The 22,385-nt window shown below is 46.5% G+C and overlaps 1 pseudogene; it reads right to left on the bottom strand.

Annotated features, from left to right (window-relative positions):
* Nucleotides 1–9,568: 9,568 nt before the first annotated feature.
* The window catches only part of LOC103252515, a 13,872-nt pseudogene continuing 1,055 nt past the window's right edge, over nucleotides 9,569–22,385 (bottom strand).

Below are 22,385 nucleotides of genomic sequence, written 5' to 3'. Positions count from 1 at the left end.
AAATGGAATGTTAAATATACTCTTTCAGGCCAAGCGTGGTGGCTCACGCCTGTACTCTCAGCACTTTGGGAGGCCAAGGCAGGAGGATCACTTGAGCCCAGGGGTCTGAGACCAGCCTGGGCAACATAGCAAGATCTTGTATCTATAAAAAGTCAAAAGATTATCCAGGCACATGCCTGTAGTCCCAACTACTCAGGTGGTGAGGCAGAAGGATTGCTTGAGCCCAGGAGGTTGAGGCTGTGGTGAGCCATGATCATACCACTCCAGCCTGGGTGACAAAGACCCTGACTCAAAAATAAAATAAAATGCCTATATATATATATATATATATAGAGAGAGAGAGAGAGAGAGAGAGAGAGAATCTTTCAAATTGGAAGGAAAACAAAAACAACCTGTAACTGATTAAATTGTTGTCTCATAAGCCAGTTTTGTATAGAAAATGTTATAATCCTACTGAATTTTTTTGTTTTCTGCCTATAAGCAAGACCGTAATGTTTAACTTAGGGTTCTGACCTCATTTCTTTAGAGTCTGTGTTTCTTACATGGCTATGCTTAGCTTTCTGCTTGAATAGACTCTTTAAAACTGGGTTCTGGCTAGGTATGGTGGTTCAGCCTGTAATTCCAGCACTTTGGGAGGCCGAGGCGAGAGGATTGCCTAAGCCTGGGACTCAAGACCAGTCTGGGCAACTTGGTGAGACCTTGTCTCTACAGTAAATCACAAAAATTAGCTGGGCATGGTGACATGCGTCTGTAGTTCCAGCTACTTGGAAGGCTGAGGCAGAAGGATCACCTAAGTCCAGCAGGTCGAAGCTGCGGTGGCTGTGAGCATGCCACTGCACTCCAGCGTGGGCGACAAGAGTAAGACTCTAATTTAAAAAAAAAACCCCACAAAAACTGGATTCTGACTCTTTTGTTTTTTCCAGATTGAAACTCTCTACCTACGGTTAGTGTCAGACCCCATAATTTAAGGGCCCAGTCCCACAAGACTGCCCGCACTTCAAACACCAATAACAAGTCTAGACCTCCTGTAATTCTAACCAACTGCCTATAATTGAGATTTCTCACAATCCCGTCCTTGGGTTCAGTAATTTGCTATAATGGCTCACAGAACTCAGGGAGTTTGTTTTTGTTTTTTGAGTTGGAGTCTTACTCTGTCACCCAGGCTAGAATGCATTGGCATGCTCACGGCCACCACAGCCTCTACCTGCTGGGCTCAGGCAATCCTTCTGCCTCAGCCTTACAAGTAGCTGGAACAACAGGCATGCACCACCACACCTGGATATTTATTTAATTATTACTTGTTGAGACAAGGCCTTGCCAAGTTGCCCAGGCTGGTCTCAACCCCTGGGCTTGGGCAATCCTCTCGCCTCAGCCTCCCAGAGTGCTGGGATTACAGGCACGAGCCACTGCGCCTGGCCCAGGGAGATTATTGACTTACATTTACAGATTTATTCTAAAGGATCTTGTTTGGGTTCAGAAAGTGATACCCCAAAGACTGGAGCTTTGACGTGCCGAGATGCCTTTGAAGCTGCCCCAGAGTCAAGGTCCCTTTGATTTTGTCTTGTCTCAGCCCACTCCACTCCATCCTTTCCTTCAAGCTCATGGAGAGACTCATTTTGGAATTTCTTTCTCTGACTGAGAAAGCTTCATTCCAAAAGAAATGCAGTTTTCTTAAAGCCTTTCCCTAGGAATCTCATCAAATGGAAGGTCAGCCACTGGAGAAGAGAAGAGCCTGGGAGTCATGACTGCATCCAGACAGACTTCCCATTCCTTCTGCTGAAGGCAGCACTGAGAGGTTCCCCGGGGTACTTAACTGCATAAGAAGACAACCTTTGTTCCTGCACAGTTCCACCTGTCACCTTTCCTTAAGGTCTGCCACTCCCCTCCCAGGTCCATTCACTTTCCCTGATGACTCGCTGTCCCTAAAAAGAATTGTCTGAATTCCTTGTGCTTCCCCACCCTGTGAAGAAAGATGCACATACTCCTATATTGCCCTGGGTTCTGGGGTCATTGTTCTCCCGTGACTCCCTTGTGCTATGCACATCAGAATAAAATGTTGCCTACCTTTTCTTCTATGAATCCACCTTTTTCTGCTGGTTTTCCAGCGCACGTTCAGAGGGCCAAGGGGACGCTTTTGCTTTGCTCCTACAACATTATAAAGGAGATAGCTAAGTAGCCAGGCAAAACGGTGTATAGGGAGGGATTCAGAAGAGTCCCAAGCACAGGAGCGTCTGTTGATGGCGGGCTGGGCCACCTTCTCGGCACACGAATGCTTGTCAGTCCAGAAGCTCATCAGACTTCAACATTCAAGAATTTTTGACAGCACTTGATCTCCAGCTTCCCTCCCACCCCTCTCCACCCTTCCGAAGGTCAGAGGGTAGGACTGAAAGTTCCAATTCTCGAATCCCACCCTGAGGCTATCTGGGGATCCCTCCCCAAGTCACCTCTTTAGTGTAAACTCAGGTGTGGTCAAAAGGGGCTCCTGCGCTCAAGAAATTCCATGGGTTTTTGGATTTCTCTCTCTCTCTCTCTGTGTCTCCCTCCGTTCCTCCCTCCCTCCCTTTCCCTCTCTCTCCGACTTATTCTACTCGCCTCTCCTATCTCCAGGTCCTCACAGCTGGCTACACCAGGGGTAGAGGCCAATCCTCAGAGACAGAATTAAATTATTTCCTCTGTGCCATTTTCCATTGTCCCCATTGATGTGCCGGGGCTTGGCCTTAAATGCTCGCCTCGACCTGGAACCACATCCGCCCCCCCCCCACCGCGGCTCATGTCTTTGCTGTCAAGCGGGCTCCATCTCCCATGCAGACCCTAGGCAGATGCTCCTGTCCTCTTGCACTGACATGGTCCCTGGGTTGGGCACCCAGGTCCTGGTTCCCCTTCCAGACCTCGACTGACTGCTCGGGCAGCGGAGACACCAGGCTGTGGGGGAACTAGGTGCTCAGCCACCTCCGATGGGCTCTCACTAGCTGATAAATGGACAGAGGGAGCCCAGTGGCAGCAAAGAGGGCACTTCAGCCGCCTTCTCCGATTCTGGCCAGTTCAGTTTGAGACCAGTGTGGGTTTCTTGCTATCTCTGGCCAGCTGTGGAGGAAGTAAAGTGGACCCTTGCCCAACCAGTTACTAAGCTGACCATGACTGCTGTACAAGACAGACATCAGAGTACACAGGAGAGCACAGGTGAGATGCAGCGAGCTTTCTGGCTCTGCCTGCTGTGATGGATGTCTGGCTCCTTTTCCCCAGACCAGCCTTTCTTCCATCGTGGGACAAGGAGCCAAGAAGAGACAGAACCTCAGAGAAGGGCAGGATATGTTATTCTTCAGGGGCTTCCAGCTCAGCAACATCCTGGGAAGGCATTGGACACCCCGGGACAGAGCAGGACACCCCTGTCCCCACCACCCTGGAGCTGATGTCCTCCCTGAAGTCCATCCTGTGTGATAGGCCCCTGGCTTTTCCTGCTGCCTGATGCCTGGGGTTTTGCCATCTGGAGTGAGCTCCCAAACCATCATTCCTGCTTTTCTGGCTCTCAAGTGTCTGCTCATTGCCTGGACTTTCCCACTGTGTGCCCTGTCACTCTGAAGACTTGCTCTGGCAACAACCACTTCCAGTGTAGACCTGCTATGGTGTCCCTAGTCCTGCACCTGGCCTACCTGGCCACCCCTCCAGAGCCACATCCACAGCCAGCACGGCTTCCCAGTCTCTCTCTGAGATCTCCCTTCTCCTGGATCTTCGGGACCCTCTAGACAAGATAGACTCCTTGTGACTAACAGAGATACTCAAAACAAGATAACAGGAACAGAGCAGGCCTGGTGGGTGAGAGAGGGGGATGTCACAGGCTTGAGAGGGGGAGGTGGAGAGGAAATAAGGAGCAGGAGAGGAAGGGAGAGAGAGGGAGGGGGAGGGAGAGAGAGGGGAGAGAGAAGGGAGAAGAGAGCGAGGAAGGCAGGGAGGGAGGGAAGGGAGGGAGGGAGAAGTGCCACCCAAACGCCTGCACCTCTGAACTCAGGTGGTTCCTGGAGCCAGAGGCAAGAAGCCGTGGCCAGAAAGCTCCCACCAGCCACCTGAGCAGGACACCTAGCAGAGCTTGCTAACTATCTGATAGAGACAGTCGTTTTTGACCCGTCAGAACAGAACCAGTTTGAACCCTTCAAGTGCATGATTGGCCAGGCTGAGGGCTACGGAATTTCCCCCATTTCAGTCAGGTCCCCCTTGGTCTTTTCTTTTTTCTGCCATGACTACTCCACGGCCCCCCTTATCCTTTGGAGTGCACTTTCCCGTTTGCGCTGGAGGTTGCTTCCCCCCAGTCTGCAGTTTGCTTGCAGAAATGACTTTCTGTCTTTCCTCTAGGATCTCAGTGGTTTTCTGTTAACCCCAAAGTTGCCCCACCCTTTCCCAGTGAACCCTGACTCCAGGGGAAGCTGGCCAAGTTATGACAGTTCCCTCTCTCTCTTATTCCTCATTTCTTCTTTGTTTTCTTCTATTTCTTTTAAATCCTATATGTGTTCTAGGATCACTCACAGTCACCGATGATAGTCCTGAAAAGAAAAAGACCAAGTCGTAGAGAGATATTGAAAAGGGAGAGTCTATGGAAGAGGAAGTTAAATCAAGCAAGCATGGTTGAGCACTGCACGGATCAAGGGAACGCTTCCCCTGCACCAGCTGAAAGTTTGTGAAAAATCAACAGACAAAAAGCAAAGAAATAAGACAAAAGACATACAGGAGTCTTAGAAAACATAAGAACTCCAAGAAATAGCCCAATGGTTGATGTTTTTATACTATTTTGAAGTTACAGAAAGAATGGGGTCTCAAGTATGATAAATAGGCTGTGGGAACAAGACAACTTGTGAGACAGGGAGAAGAGGAGGCCTGGCCAGCAAAGGGGTCTTGTTATGTAGAGGAAACTTCACAGGCAGCCCTCTCAGAAAACAGCTGACACACAGCCGGTTCTTCCAGACCTTTAGAGGTGTCACTCTCCGCAAATCTTTCCAAGATTCATTGAAGGGAGGCCTCAGAGAAACTTGGTGTGCTACACCAGTGAAGATGCTTTACAGATGCAAATCTTCCCACAAAAGACAACTTTGCAGGGCTACTTCTGCCTGCAGGCCCCTAGAGCAGCCATCTCAAAATATGTCAAAGAAGGACACTTAGGGGTGAAGTATTTTGTATTTTGGCTTTGTACGGCACCTACTGTGGGGATGGCATTGTGCAATATTTTGTGGAAGATGCAAAGGAGGCTTTTGCTCCCGATGGGCAGATCTATGCAAACCTACCCTCAAAGGTCTAGGGAGCTGAGGGGGCCCAGATAAAGGCAAACAAATCTGGTTTCTCAGAAGAAGCATTTAATTGGGACTTACAAACAGAAGCAACATCTCAGGTGACAGCAACAGGGTGGATCCTAGCACCGACACTCCGGCAAGTCTCTTTCATTTAGCAAGATTTTGAGGTAAAGACATGTGCAGCTGGTCATGCCTCAGACTTTGTGGCGAAATTTGTGACCACTGAGGTGGTTAGATAAGCATCCTTATGAGGGGTTGTCTATACTATCAGCATTGTTTAAAGACCTTGTGGCAGAACACTGTGGTATACAGGGCTCAAGCATCAGTCATCACAGCAGTTTCGCTTCAAGATGGCATCCCTCTTGTCATGCAACCTTCCTTTGAGGAGATCATGCGTGGTTTCCGAGAGGACTCTTCTTAGGCACACACTTCTAGCCCAGGGTGTCTACAAGTCCACTGCATCTCGAGAAACAGCTGTAACTCGTGGTCCTCTTGTGCCTTTGGGTTTTCTCTTAGGTCAGGGTTTCCTGAGCGCGGGCCTGCGTGTTCTCCCCGATTCCCCTCGGGTTCATAGCAGCTGTGTGGTCCAGACCCAGCCCCATTCCCTGCTCAGCCTCCGATTCATGTTTGACGCTGTCCAGCTGCCTGAGCTTCCTAGTATAGAAAGTTTGGGGCTCAAGTTGTCTTTAAGATCAGCTCCACTTGTTTCTACATAAGGTGACTTGTAGGCCAACATTTCTCTCCTAAAGTCTTGGAAAGCTGGGAGCACTTGCCCTTTAAGCAGTGGCCAGGGGACAGCTTCCTTCAAAGACTCAGCCGAGCATTCATTTTTCCCGTAACTAAGCAACATAGAGGTGATTCCAACCCTTGACAGTCTCCTCACTAGTTTAACTACAGTGTTACTGACTTTATGAACAGAATGGTCATTGCTATTTATAGAGTATGAGTCATCATGAATGTAGTAACCATGGCATCCTCTCTCTAAGCAGCCAAGGAGAAACCCAGGAAATAGACTGAATGAGATAATGAATGCAGAAGTGTTTTGTAAGCTGTAAATCAGTAGATATACTCAAGGGTTATTGTAATGTGAATGTTGTCAGAATCAAAATGGAGTTATTAATGCTAAAAAAAAAAAAAGAAGGCCTACAAACAGAGCCAAGGAAGGCTTCGAAGAGAGGGTTCTCACACTTGCATGCCTGATAACAAAAATTACCCCAAAAGATTCTGCCAAAACCACAACTTTCTACCAAGGCCATTGCAAATTTGCACACACACAAAAACTTCTGCAAAGATATCTGCCCAGCAATGGCCTGACCCACCTCAGACTGGCATCACCCTTGTCATTGATCTTTATAGCCAAGGATAATTATCTCAAAGTAAATGTATAATCCTCCTCGTTTTTTATTTAATAACCTATGTCTCCCTTTACCTTGCTGAATTCCCACACGGTTTACTGTGGCTCCGGGTATTCCCAGTGCAATGCCTACTCCCGAATAAACATCATTTTCTTTTAGAGAGCCTCCCTCTGTTTGTTATGTACATTGACAGTGGCAAAGAACACTCTTTATCTTTTCTGGTTTTCCTCTTCTCTCTGGGCTTGGGGGAAAATGAGTTTCTATTCAGTAGGGCTGTAAATGATCTAAAAGTTTTTAAGGTGCAAACAACGAATAAATTAGATGGCAGCCTAGGAAGGGAAGGTGGGGTGCAGAGCATCCATGGTGCATAGTAGGCACTCAGTAAATATTTGTTGAAAAAGTGGAGGAGAACAGAAAGGTGCTTCACGAGAGTTACAGATATGGGCTTGAAAGCTTTAAAATCCCACTCCTTGCCAGGAAAATACCTCCATGACAAATCCTGGCTACACAAAAGATGCTGTCAAAGCAGCCCTCCCTCGATGGCACTGGTGTCAGAACAGTGTTCAATGTGAGGTGTGGACTTAGGGCCTCAGCTGACTGGGCGAAAAAGCACTTTCACTACAAGCAAGCTACTCAATACAATAATTTGATTGAAATTTCACTTTATCTTTTAAAGTTTTAATTAAATTAATTAATTCATTTTTGAGTCAGGGTTATACTCTGTTGCCCAGGCTAGAGTGCAGTGGCATGATCGTGGCTTGCTGGAGCCTTGAACTCCTGGGCTGAAGTGATCCTTCTGCATAGCAGAAGCTGCAGGTGCAAGCAGCCAGGCCTGGCTAATTAAAAAAAAAAATGTGTGAGGAAACGAAGTCTTGCGATGTTGCCCAGGCTGGTCTAGAACTCATGGGCTCAACTCTCCTGCCTTGGCCTCTCAAATTGCTAGGGTTACAGGTGTGAGCCATCGTGCTGGGCCGAAATTTCAATGTTAGTTTAAAAATACATTGAAAAAGAAAATTCCATTACTGGTGTGTGAGTATGTGTCTAACAAGTGCCTGTATTTGGTACTTAGCATATTTATTAGCTCTGATGCGTGCTGCCCTTCTTACCCTGAGTTTATGAGTAAGAACTAAGTTTCTCAGGTAAAAGATTGCAATTTAGGTCTCCAAAAATCTCATCAAGATAGTTGGTTTTAGAAAAACTGACTCCCAAGAGAAAATTTCAAAAACTTAAAAGTAAATCACAGCATTATCATCACTGACTGATACTTACTGAGCACTTGAATTAAGCATACCAAATGGGTTGTTTAATTAACCTTCCCAATGCCTCTGAACTTGTGGCTCTTGTTTTATTCCTGTATCCCCATAAATAAGTTTTTATTTTTTTTTTTTTGAGTTGGAGTCTCACTCTGTCGCCCAGCCTGGAGTGCAGCCTCGACCTGCTGGGCTCCGGCGATCCTTCCGCCTCAGCCTTCCGAGTAGCTGGAACTACAGATGCGCGCTACCACACCCGGTTAATTTTTGGATTTATGGTAGAGATGAGGTCTCGCCAAGTTGCCCAGGCAGGTCTAGAACCCACGGGCTCAGGCAATCCACTCACCTCAGTCTCCCAAGGCGCAGGATTACAGGCTGAGTATTTTAAAGATGAGAAAACAGAGTCATGGAGAGCTTAAATGTCCTGCCCCAGGCCCACGGCTAGTGAGGGGCGGAGCCCAGAATGCACTTGGGCTCCACTTCAGAGCAGCCATGTCATTGCCCTCAGGCATGGCTCTTGTTTTCCCTGCGACAGTGTCAGATCTGGGTAGCTTATTTTAAGGAAATTTTAGATAGGGTGAATTTATAAGCAATGGGGAGGAGAATCAAACAATGTCATTTAAGGAACTTAGAGGTGGGTTTCTAAAAAGTGGCATTTTGACATTTTGGACTAGATTATTCTTTGTCGACAAAAGGCTGGTCCTGTGCATTTTAGGATGTTTAGCAGCACCCCTGGGCTACATGCTGGCAGCACCCTCAACCACCATTGTAGAAACCCAAAATATCTCCCAATATTGCTAAAAGTCCCCTGGGGGGGGGGGCAAAGTACTCCACCACCTACCCCTTTTGTTTGAGAACTACTGACTTAGAGCAATGAAGGCTCGGGGGAATATACTGTCATCAAGCATTTATTTTTTATTTTTCTTTTTGAGTTGGAGTCTCACCCATAGCCCAGTCAGGAGTGCCGTGGCACGCTCATGGCCACCCCAGCGTCGACCTGCTGGGCTCCAGCGATCCTTCCACCTCAGCCTTCCAGGTAGCCAGAACTACAGGAGCGCACTACCACACTCGGCTGATTTTTGAGTTATTGTAGAGATGAGGTCTTGCCAAGTTGCTTGGGCTGGTCTCGAGCCCAAAGGCTCAGGCAATCCACTTGCCTCGGCCTCCCCAAAGTGCTGGGATTACAGGCTAAGCCACCAAGCCTCGCCTGTCATGAAGCATTTGAAAAACTGTCTCAAGATGCATGATCTTGACCAGGATCTGAGAAGACATTTTGGTTCAGAAGAGCTGGGACTTCTCTGAAATGTGGCGCATGTGTAGGAGTTAACTAGAAGAGGGAATCTTGGAGGGAGAAAGATCCCTGATGGAAGTGGGACCGGGCAGGAAAGAGCCATCAGACCATGGTGGCAGGAACCCTGAGACCCAATTCATGGAACATTTTGTGCAGGGTTAAGATTATCAGATAATGAGGAGGTGACAATTTTATTGGTTGGTTTTTGTTTTTTGTTTTGTCTCAAAATTTCGACAAATTTAAGTAGGCCTATTTTCTTTTTTTCCCGAGCTTTTATATTTGCATTTATTCTTCATTAAACTCTTAAAACACTACTATAATTGAATATTAGAACAAAACAATAGCAAGCAGTGAGCATATTACAGGGAGTATTATTCACTGGTCCCATTAAGAGATTCAGCACTGAACACCCTCCTGGGGCGATGACTTCCATCCTCGTCTGTTTCTCTGTTGTATTTGCGTCTTGATTGGATTGAAGTCTACCAGCCTTACTTGATGTGTCCCATCATTCTTTTCTACTTCCTTCCTCTTGGGTAGGAATTTTTCCAACAAAAAGAGTTTATCAGGCGAGAGAAAGCCAGTAGATGACTTAAATTTGGTGATTTGGCGACCCTTTCATACGGTCTACAATAAATTGGCCCGCCTTCGTTTAACAGACACTCGATATCTCCATGCTTGACAATCTGACCTGGATAAGAGGTGCTGACTATGAGTTGGCTGTCAAGAGTAGATACTGGCTTTTGGAAGCCACACAATGCTTCAACTGGCTGTATGACCACACACATGAGAAGGGCTTCCCGTCGCCAAGTGAAAGCATCATGACCCTTCTGATCTAACACAAGGATAACATCTCCTGGCTCTTGGTCTCCTTCACCATGGAATGTTATCTTCTGGCCATCTCTCATGCCTTTGTCAATATGAGCTTCCAGAATCTTCTTCTCTCAAACTGTCTTCCTTCTATTGCAACGTTTCCATCTATCCTTAGGGAAGATCTGCTCCCCATGGCCCTGGCACTCCATGCAGGCTGAATTTGCTGAACCGTTCCAGTTTCTAGCTGCGCAATTCTTACTTTCCTTCCAGTCCCTCAGCCATGGGGACAGCACTCTCCTGCTCCTTTCTTACCCCCTCTGCCTTCACATTTGTGACAGACGCCAGTGTTCTCGTTGCATCATCAGACAAATCTTCTAAGGTTACTGAGGACTGAGGCACAGCACCTTTGCGTCTTCTTTCTTTCTGCATCCTACTTCCTCCTCCAAAAAAACGTATCAAAACTGCCTATGGAGGCTCCAACACTGCCACCTGCTCTACCCTCTTTAATCGCCATTTCTCCTCCTTTGTCCTATAATCCCCTTTCTTTGTGTCAGAGGGAACTTCATAAGCTTGAGAAATCTGATGAATCTTCTTTGTGTGGATTCTCACCAGGGGATACTTCAAGGCCAGTTTCCGCTAAGCCTTTTTCACTTCTGGCATTGGGCCTGACCCCCAAAGCGTCATAGTAAGGCTTCTTTCACGTCTTCTACAACCAGTGAGTGGACTGAGACCAGCATGGGGAAGCAGGAAAGAGTACGTAGCTGTGGCCACTCCTCCGCCTCTCACCGAATGTTCTGGAAAGATCCAAAGAAGTCTATTTTCTTCTTTCTCATATTCACTTAAAGCATATTATTTGGGGCTTGCTATGGATATCGTTATAGCAAATGGACCTATCTCCTTTCACATCCAGGATCTGGCACATGATAGAGGCTCAATCAGTGCTCGTGGAACATGCTTTTGAAATTGATTCAGGAGAAACGCTGCCTGCAAAACTAAGGCCTTCTTGGAAATGGGCTCGTTATTGCTTTTCGTCCTGCTAAGATGCCATTTATCACGGGGCGGGCTGCTTTCTGATGATACTTAATGGTCTAGTCATGTAAGTACTCAGGATCTATGATGAATAGGCAGTGGATTTCTATTGACGAACCCATTTGACTTCCTAAACGTCCAACTCCCTTCTGATTTATATATTTTTTAACAGAGACAGGGTCTCACTTTGTCTCCCAAGCTGGAGGGCGGTGGCAAGATCATGGCTCATTGCAGCCTCAACCTCCTGGGCTCAAGTGATCCTCCTGCCTCAGCCTCCTGAGTAGCTGGGACTACAGGCACACGTCACCACAACTGGCTAATTTTTAAACTTTTGTAGGGTTGGGAGCCTCGCTTTATTTCCCAAGCTGGTCTCAAACTCCTGGTTTTAAGCAACCCTCCTGCTTTGGCCTCCCAGGTACTTGGATTACAGGTGCTAGCCACCACACCCGGCCTAACTTCCTCCTGATAGCGCTCCGTGGTATGGCAAAACCTGAGGAAGGTTTGCCAGCTTGGCAGTGGGGATGGGAATAGAGATGGGAATGAGGATGGTACAGAATGAGGCTTTCTCTGAGGTTGGGAGGCTTTTTCTAAGAAGATGATATGGTCATGGGTTTTTCTGGTTATAAAAAATTATGCGTGATTATTGTAGGAAAAAATAGAGCACAAGGCAGAAAACAAGAACCAACTCTTATTTCATCTCCCCAGTGACAACAGCTGTTAACATACTAATGTTCCTTTGCAGCATTTTCTGTACACGTATGACTTCTCATTCTATTATGAACGTTTTCCCATGTCATTAAACTTGAAACATCACTTCAAGTGGCTGCAAAATATTTTACTTGGTATTTCACCATTGCTTATTTAATCTTGTGGTTGTGTTCCAAATTTTCTCAATTATAAATAACGCTACGATTTGAAAAACTCTGGTCTTGAGAAAGGTCAATATCAGGTCAGGGAGATGTCGACTCTAAGTAAGCTGCACTCCTAGGATCTGAGGGCATGGAGGACGTGAATGGCAGCCTCCAGCTGCAGAAAATTATCCTATTCTCAGAGCGCTGTTGCTGTGGCTGACAGCAATGTTCGGAGGGCCTCAGTGTGGCACAGAGGGCAGTCTTCCGGTTTCGCGTGCCAGCAGGCCCCTAGGAGGTGTGCTTCCCAGCTAGCCTGGCTTCCCAGCTTACGCTGCAGAGACTTGCCAAACTTCATTCGCATTAGGATGTGCAATATGGTAACTGAGTCAGAGGAGCATCAGAGAGCAATAAATGCTGAATGTTTTTCCAGGGCTGCGTTGGTGGGAGGTCTCTCCCTGTAGTGTTGCGGGTGTGTAGGATAGTGAAAATATATTTGGCCTATGCCTCTAGTCCCCAAAACAGAGTTCCTAAAACCGTTGGGATTTCCTGGAGGATAGGCATATACATTTTTGTTCATAATAAGCCCCCTTTGAGCTTGCCTGAGTTTATATTAATGAGGTGACTCTTGGTGGGCTCCTTGATAGCGTCAGTGGGGACTGGTAGCCAGGGGAACCCATCATGTGATTAGAGGGTGAGAACGTTCAGCTTCCTCCCCTGACATTTTGGGAGGAGGTGGACTGGGTATTAAGTTCAGTTCTGTGGCCAGCGATGTAATCTGTGTAATGAAGCTTTGATAGAAACACTGAAACAAGAGGCTAAATGAACTCTGAGTTGGCAAACACATGGATATGCTGAGAGGGTGGCACGTGTCTAGGTTCCAAGGGAAGATGACATGGAATCTCCATTCCCACTCTCATCCACCATACCTGGCCCTGTGTGCTTCTTCCATTGACTGCTTCTGAATTGTATCTTTTTAAAAAAAATCCTGAGTTCCACGAGTCGTTCTAGCAAATTATAAAATCTGAAGCGGGGTGGGAACCCCCACATTTATAGCACATCAGTTGGAAGTGTGAGTGGCTTCTGTAATTTTCTTCAGTCCCCTGAGGCAAGAGCTCACTGGGACTGAGTCTTTTGCTGTGGGGTCTGCACTAACTCCAGGTAGTTTGTGCCAGACCTGAATCAAACGGCAGGACACTCAGTGTTGAAGAATTGGTTGCTGCTGGAACTATACAAGGTGCATCAGGCCACTCAGTGTCTCACTTACAGTCATCCTGCTTCCTGTTCTTTCCAACTTGTGATCCTGAAAAAGCCAACCCCTAAAGATGGATCCTGAGTGGCTAGCCGGGATTACGTTCAACATTAAGCCACATATGTACTCTCTGTTCCTGGAAAAACACACACTTGCATTACCTTGGGACTCTCGTATTTGTTTGTTCCTCTTTACGCTGCAGGAATCAATAGCCGCTGGCATCTGGACCTAACCAGCAAACTGTGACCTATGGCCGATATTATTTGTTATTTACTTATATATAAATTTTGAGATGGGGTTTTTGCTATGTTGCCCAGCAGGATTTGAATTCCTGGGGCTCAAATGATCCGCCTGCCTCAGTCCCCCCAGTAGCTGGAACTAGAAGTGCTTGCCAGTGTGCCTGGCTACCCGTGGTCAATGTTAACATCCATCAGTCAGAACTAGACAGACTTGTGCCCCTCATTTACAAGCAGACCGAACGGGAAACTAGGTGGGAATTTTAAAAATAAGGAACCCCAGGAAATTGACTATGTCATAAGAAAAATGAAAAAAAAAAGGACAATCCCTCTCTTTGTTCTGGCAGAGCATGCCTTTATTGTGTACTGAAGGCTATGTTTCCCTGATTTTCAACCTACTCACAGAAATAAAGTCTCTCTTAACCTATTACTTCTTTCTCAGCAGTTTGCTAATATTCTTTGGTGTCATAAGTGGGATCTGAAGTGAGATTCCACTTCTGACACCTCCTCTCGATACCCCCAACCCTCTTCTTGATGCCATTCTGAACCACACATCAATACCCGTGAGAGCCTTTTGAGCTCAGTTGTTTCCCCAGAAGTGTGGGGGAGGTCTCAGGTAAGTTCTCTCTGATTCAGACTCCCCACACCCACCCGTTCTGGCTGAGATCTCAGGGACTTTATTTCACTTTAGGGAGGGGGCCCATAAAGTTTTGTGAGGACACTCATGCTTCAGTTGCATTAGAAGAGATGTCTTCATGAGGTATGAGCAATGGGTAACCTCTGTTCTAAGTCTTCCTCTACAGATCAGTCCCCTCCAGCACTCCAGCTGGCTTTATGAGCAAAAATTATGGTCCAGAAAGTAGTAATTGGCTAGGTCTCTGGACAAAAGCCACCCAAAGTGATTATAAATGTTCCTGGTCAAAATGAGGCTCCAGCAAAATACCAGAATGTACCTATCTACACACACACAATTAAACCAAGAAAATACTGAACCTCCTGGAGACAGTGGGAGACCTTGTCACCTAGGCTGGAGTGTAGTGGCACGCTCCCGGCCACCGCAGCCTCGAGCTGCTGGGCTCAGGCGATCCTTCTGCCTCAGTTTTCCAAGTAGCTGGAACGACAGACGCACACTACCACGCCCGGCTATTTTTTGTGATTTATTGTAGAGGTAAGGTTTCATCAGGTTGCCCAGGCGGGTCTCGAACACCTGGGCTCAGGCAATCATCTCGCCTCGGGGGAGGCCTTCTTTAATCGATACTTTGAAAATTCTACATGCAATCAAGAAGCATTACATGTAGAATTATTAGTTGCCTGTCTTAAATAAAACGATTTCAAATTAAGCAAATGCCTTAATAAATTAGAAAAAGAGATGAGTGCCTGGAAACACTGGAAGATTCTTCTTTTTCTGACCCTCGTGCCTGTGAGATCAAAAGCAAAGCCATTAGCATGCCTCTGGGAGGCAATGCCCCCACTCCCCCTTTGCCTGCCACCTTGCCTGCCTTCCAGACTTTTCCTGCCACCTCCGCTCTGTCCCTCACTCCCCCTTCCTGTTCCACGATTTCTGAACTCCCCTTTTGCTCCTCCTCCAAGCTTCCCACTCCCTTCAATGCTGCCACCTTTCCCAGCCCTTCTTTAGTCCTTTTCAAGGCCCAAACTATGAGAAATGGAAACTGACAGATTGCCCTCGCGCTCAATCGGAACTTTTTGGGCCTGGTAAAAGACTTCCCCAATCCTGGAATAACTCCCTTGGATGTGACCAACATTTTAGTCAAATCATCAGTGCTTCTCAGCTTGGATTCTCCAAACTTTATCAACTTATCCACATACTTGTGGTAAATATTTTGACACAAGAAAGGGTGCTAACTACCGAGTGGGATAGCCCCCTTTAATCCAGATTTGAGAAGGCACAGAAACAGGCTACCAAATCGCTAAAAGCCGTTCCTCTACGTTTTCCCCACCGAGTAAACTGCAAAGACATACAGCATTATACACAGGAAAGGAAGAATATGTCCTTGATTACTTCGATCTGAACAAACTTCCCAACGAATTTGGGGATAAAAGATTTACAGGATGAAACACTCAATTTATTTCACTCCATTTTTGTGGCTGATCTTTCTGAAGCCCTCAGTATCCTGATAAAATAGCATGACCTTAATTGGGTCGCAAATGACCCCGTGAAATAAGCTCTTTTGCCAATCAATTACTAAAAACTTTAGAAAAGAGCAAACATTAGCTAGGCGTAGTGGCATGTATCTATAGTCCTAGCTACTCAAGAGGTTGAGACAGCGGGCTTGGTGGCTCAGCCTGTAATCCCACGCTTGGGGAGGCTGAGGTGAGTGGATTGCCTGAGCCCGCGGGTTCGAGACCCACCTGGGCAACTTGGCAAGACCTCATCTCTACAATAAATCAAAAATTAGCCGGGCGTGGTAGCGCGCGCCTGTAGTTCCAGCTACTTGGAATGCTGAGGCGGATGGATCTCCGGAGCCCAGCAGGTTGAGGCTGCGGTGGCCAGGAGCGTGCCACTGCACTTCAGTCTGGGCAACAGAGTGAGACTCCAACTCAAAAAAAAAAGAGATTGAGACAGAAAAATCACCTGAGGCAGGAGGATCACTTCAGCCAACAGTTTGAGGTTACAGTTAGCTATGATTGCACCACTGCACCCCAGTCTGGGTAACAGAGTGAGGCCCTGTCTCCAAAAAAAAAAAGGAGGGAAGGAAAGAAGGAAATCAAGAACTATTTAAGCCTTAGATTGTTAAGAAAAGACTGCCAAAGTAATAATTGCAGCTACAATTAAAAGGCAGTACTCCAGGCCAGGTGAGGTAGCTCAAGCCTGTAATCCCAGCACGTTGGGAGGCAGAGGTGAGAGGACTGCTTGAGCCCAGGGGTTTGAGACCAGCCTGGGTAACTTGGAGAGACCTTGTCTCTATAATAAATCAAAAAATTAGTCAGGCTTGGTGGTGTGCATCTGTAGTTCCAGCTACTTGGAAGGCTGAGTCAGAAAGATCACCTGAGCCCAGCAGGTTGAGGCTGAGATGGCTGTGAACTTGCCACTGCACTCCAGCCTGGGCAACAGTGAAACTTCAACTCAAAAAAAGTAATACTCCAAAAATGTTCAATTCTCAAAATTAAAAAAAAAAAACAAACGTGCTTTTTCTGCAAACAGATTGAACATTTTAAGAAGAATTGGGCCAGGTGTGGTGGCTCACGCCTATAATTCCAGTACTTTGAGAGGCTGAGGTGAGAAGATTGTGAGCCCACGCGTTTGAGGCCAGCCTGGGCAACTTGGTGACACCTCATCTCTACAATAAATCAAAAAACTAGCCAGGCGTGCGTGGTGGTGCATGTCTGTAGTTCCAGTTACTTGGAAAGCTGAGGCGGAGGGATCACCTGAGCCCAGCAAGTCGAGGCTGCGGTGGCTGTGAGCGTGCCCCTGCACTCCAGCCTGGGCGACAGTGAGACTCCAACTGAAAAAAGAAAAAAAAAAAAAAGAATTGCCCCCGATACAAACAATGGCTTATAACTAAATTCTGATAGTTTCCTGGCCTTCTTCCCTCAAGCAAGACTAGAGATGCCCTGGAGACATCAAAGGACATTTCTTTTAGTTAAAACTAACCAACTAGGGGAATTAGATATTGAAATTGAGGACAAACAAGTTCGAGTTTTGGTAGGTACTGGGACTACTCTGTCTGTCCTTAACCCCAACATACTGTCACCGTCCGCTCCCTGGAGTTCTGAATTCATCCAGATGGTCAGTGTGGCCAACTAGCCTATGATGGTTCCTAAATCTCTACTGATCCCCTTTCACCTGGGACCCCTCACGGGCAATCATAGCTTTTTGCTTGTACTGTTGTCTCCCGTACACCTCCTGGGAAGGGACTTTTTAGAAGCCTACCAGATCCACATTTTCTTCTCCCAAAAGGGGGACATAATGCTTGAACTATCTTCACCAAAAGGTTTTGCCACAGAAACTGCTCTTACCCAAATACTCATCTACTCAACCTCACCAGCGTCATCCACCCTGCCTTCCAAGAGCTACCTGAGAGTCTTTGGGCACAACCTAACACCGATATTGGTCACATCCATTCAACACCTCCAATTAAAATTCAGGTAGGCCATAATAAACCCCTCTCCAATATTAAACAATACCTCCTAAATCCTGAGGTCCTTAGCTGACATACAACCCAGACTGGATGACCTTATTTAAAAAATCCCAAACAGCTGGGCTCGGTGGCTCAGCCTGTCATCCTGCGCCTTTGGGAGGCTGAGGTGAGTGGATTGCCTGAGCCCGCGGGTTCGAGACCCGCCTGGGCAGCGAGACCTCATCTCTACAATAAATCAAAAAATCAGCCGGGCGTGGAGCACATGCCTGTAATTCCGGCTACTTGGAAGGCTGAGGCGGAAGGATCGCTGGATCCCAGCAGGTCGAGGCTGCGGTGGCCGGGAGCGGCCACTGCACTCCAGTCTGGGCAACAGAGTGAGACTCCAACTCAAAAAAAAAAAAAAAAAATCCCAAACAAAAAAAGCCTGTCAACCTTGTACCAGCCCTTGAAACATCCCCCTCCTACCTACCCATCTGCAAACCCAGCGGTTGCGGATGGTGATTTGTCCAAGATCTTAGGGCTGTCAGTAACATAGTCACTTTCAGATACTCAGTGATTCCCAATCCCCACATCCCTGCTTTCTGATGCTCCCCCCGAAAGCCAATACTTCTCAACTGTTGACTTTTGCAGCACCTTCCTCAGTAGACGAGCAGATGGTGACAATCAATACCTTTTGGCCTTCATCTTAAGATGGCCCACGATGTAACCGGACTCTCCTTCCACAAAGGAATACGGAAAGTCGTCCAGTCTACTTATCTCAGATTCTAAAGACCGATTTAGCCTCCACCGTCTCTCGGTGCAGGTCTGCTTTACTCTAATATATTGATGATTTGCTTTTATGTTCCTTCTTCCAAGAGGCTTGCCTCACTGACAGCCTCTACCTATTCCACAGCTAGATTCTAAGGGACATAAACTAATTTTGTCTGATGTCTGTTGAATTCCTGGAGCACTTCCGACCTCAGAGGAACTAAATCTTGACCTCTCATGCCTACAAGTATATTGGCCATTCCCCTTCCCCAAACAAAGAGACAACTTTGTGGGATGTTAAAGCTATTACTCACAAGTGGACCCTGAAATTTACCATGACACTATAAGAAAGGGTTTGGCAGTAGGGGGACATTGCTGGGGGGTGGGCACATAGCATCAGTAAGGGCACTCACACTTTACCTGTACGATAACCACATATGTACCTAACCTTGAATTGCATCCCACATTTAAAAAATAAAAAACAAGTGATTACTAAAAGTGGCTTTCCAATTTTCTGTCAATGTCCCAGTTGCCCTATAATCTACTCAAAAATTCCTCTCCTTATTATATCCAATGGACCCTGGTGCCTGATGGTCTTTTGAGAACATAAAAATCTAACTTACCCTAATCCTAACGTTAGGTACCCTAATTATAACCTCCCTTTTCATCTGTTCATTCAGGAATGTGAAGAGAATGCTCTGGGGATTCTTAACCCCAAGGAGGTCAAAGTAAACCCACAAGATACAATAGTTAGATCCTATTGCTCGACGATTTCCTTCTTGCCTCTGTTTGTACCCTTGTAAAAGCCACGAAAAAGATAGTCTCACTGCCTGTGTTCCTCACTCTGCCAGGGCTCCCCTCAATTCCCTCTCAACACTTCTCTGCTAGCTAGCTACGTAGTTGTCTTTCTATCCTCACCCCCCTTACCTTTGCCTGATGTAGTTTGCTTAATCCTGCCATTTTACCCCCTTTATAGATGATGACATTCCCCATGACTGTGTTACCTTAACACATCAACTTTTTATCCCTCGACTAGATCTCCAAGAGACTCCCTCATCCAATATAGACTACAGTCAGTTTACCGATGGATCATATCTGAGGGAACTCGATAGTAAATACCAAACTGGACATGCTGTTGTTTCTCTCAACGAGTTATAGAACCTGACCCTCTCTTTGATGACAGATCTGCCCAAAAAGAACAACCACATGCTCTTATCAGGGCATGTATTTTAGCTAAAGATAAAACAGACAACATTTATACAGACAATAAGTATGCCTTCAGAGTAGCTCATGATTTTGGCATGCTCTGGGAACAAAGAGGCTTTCTTACCTCATCTGAACAACAACAGAAAAATAAAGACACTCTTCATTGTCATTTAAGCTCCAAAAGCTTTAGCCATTGTTAAAGTTCATGGGTATGCTTCTGTCCAAATAAAGAAATGCTAGAAAACAAAATGGCTGCTACTGCTGCCAAGTCACCCAGGTCCGAAAATATAACATCAATACTATTAACCAAGGGTATCTGATCTCAAACCGAGTGAAATGGGGACCAAAGTGAGGCCCAAACTTTACCTGTGCAATGACCATTTGTATACCTAACCCTGAATTGTACCCTACATCTTCAAAATAAAAATGAAGAAAAAAATACTATTAAACAAATCCTCACTTATTTCTATCTTGTCTCCAGTTCCCCAATTACACCAAAAGCTCAGACCATCTCCTTGGAGGACTGAAGGGGGAGATGGGTCAAACAAGGTTGTTCTTTGGACTTTGTGCAGTACTTCTGGGTGGGTCCCAGCGGCCACTCCATTCTCCCTAATAGCCTCCAAAAGAAGGTTTTTAACATTCATTCATCATCTACCCCCTTGGAACATTAACAAAACGGTCCAATGGGGGAAGCATTATTATTGAGGTTCCTCATTGCCTATTGGGTAGACCAACTGTGCAAAATTTGTTGACAATGCAATCCTAGAAATCCATTACATGCCTCCGTGGACCATTTTCCATGACCAAATCGCCTCTTCAAGTTAAGGTAACAAGATTTTCTCCAACTCCCCACCTCACTTGGATACCAGCATGTGCTGATTATACTTTGCATGTTTTCACGTTGGGTTGACGTTCTTGCCTGTCGTCAGACCATAGCCATGTTCACAGCTAAGACCTATTAGAAAGAATCATACCAAACGGGGGAGTCCCCGAAGAACTTCACAGTGACTGAGGGACTCGTTTTGCAGGGAAAATTGTTCAAAAGACGTGTAAAATTTGGTCTATCAACATTTCCAGTGTGCTTACCATCCCCATCCGTCTGAACTCGTAGACTGAGCCAATGGAACAGCAAAAACCCAGCTGGTAAAAATCTGTGCTGCACTTAGCCTGCCAAGTCCCAAGGCACGTCTTGAGTCCTCCTCAACCTTCATTCCTTTCCTGCAGGAAAACGAAGTTGTCTCCTTCTGAAATTATGACCACCTAGATGAAAGATTTCACCAGCTATCACAGGAGGCCTCCTCCATTATTTCAAGGAGCTCATTAACATCCTGCAATATGATACTAACTTGCTCAAGATTCTAACAACAGTGTGCTCCCAGGAGACAAAGAACGTCCTCATAACCTCAGGCCTAGAGTCACCAGTTTAAGAATTCCCTCCAGGCTTGCTGGAAGGGACCCTATCAGGTACCCTTCACCAACCTATGTGCTGCTCAATTACGCAGCATTGACTCGTGGATTCCTATTTCTCATTTTAAAAAGTCTCCTGATTCTCCTCCCAAGTGGACCTTCCAGTCTGTCACTGATCCCAAACCTAAGCTGACCAAAGTACAGCCACCAAGATAAGAAGATGACATCTGATGCCGTCTACTTTCTCCCAAGATAGAGGACATGGCGCATAAGCTTCTGCAGCTGTGGGACTTACTGCCAGGCTGAATTTATAAACTCTTTTTTTATAACATTCAGTACTTCTTCCTCTCCCTTTGTTTACACCTCCCTTGCTGTTTCTTCCTACTCATGGAAAGACAAGCCTTTATACAAATATCCCCATTTTTTGCCTCTGCAGGCAACCGAACTGAAAGTTGGATATGTCACCCCTGGGGAAGGATCCTTTGAAAGACACAGCGAGCCTATAATCGTCATGGTTACCAAGCTCACTGATGTGTCCAGTTGCTCAGGATCCCTATTGGACTCCCTGTTCCTGAAGTTCTCCCCTGCTTGGTCATCTCTGAGACAGTCCATGAAAAAATCTTCCTATTTCTCTACCTAGCATTCTCTCCATTTATACTGAATCCTGTAAAAGCAAAATGCTCAGTGGGATTCCCCTCTGCAGATTGTACAAAAGAAGCCACCGGCCCCCTCCACTGACCCCTGCCCCCCACTATGCCCTCCACTACCCCTCAGGTCTGCCGAGTAAACTGGACCTCCTTGTCACTACGAAGACCAGCTCTTGGCTAGGCCACGCACTCTCTTTCTTGTCTGTAAAGTGTAGTTATCTGGACTGAGATTTTGCCTACCCCTAAGGTTCTGGGAAAATGTAGGCATTTACTTTCTACATTGAGTTGTTGTTCCTATCACTATTATTAATCCCAACTGGGAGTGTCAAGGCCACATCCCAAGAGCAGAAGAGCTCTACAGGGCAGGTGCAGTGGCTCACACCTGTAATCTCAGCACTCAGGGAGGCCAAGGTGGGAGGAAGACTTGAGGCCAGGAGTTCGAGACCAGCCTGGCAACATAGTGAGGCCCCCCCATCTCTACCAAAAAAAAGTTAGCCCAGTATGGTGATGTATGCCTGAAGTCCTTGCTACTTGAGAGGCTGAGACAAGAGAAGCCTTTGAGCCTAGGCTATGATTCTGCCATTGCACTCCCACCTGGGTGACAGAAGGAGACTCTGGGGGGAAAAAGAGAAATCTATTAATAATTGACAACTCTCCTGATGACAACCCCTCAGACTATGAAGATGATAGGTGTGGCCATTCCCAAGGATTTGAATTACCCGGAGGGGCTAACCCTGGGGGAGGGGATAGATTAGGAAGAGTTCTGGGGTATTGATTTGGACTAGACCTTGCTTGGAATGAACATGTAATCTGAAACTTTTCCCATGCTCTTTTTTTTTTCAGTTGGAGTCTCACTCTGTCGCCTAGACTAGAGTGCAGTAGCTGCTTCCGGCCACCGCAGCCTCGACCTGCTGGGCTCCGGTGATCCTCC

This window comes from Carlito syrichta, unplaced genomic scaffold, assembly GCF_000164805.1.
Source record: "Carlito syrichta isolate Samal-C Ts95f unplaced genomic scaffold, Tarsius_syrichta-2.0.1 Scaffold165621, whole genome shotgun sequence".
Taxonomy (NCBI): Eukaryota; Metazoa; Chordata; class Mammalia; order Primates; family Tarsiidae; genus Carlito; species Carlito syrichta.
Note: the sequence above shows the minus strand (reverse complement) of the source record. Positions and strands in the feature narration are given on the sequence as shown.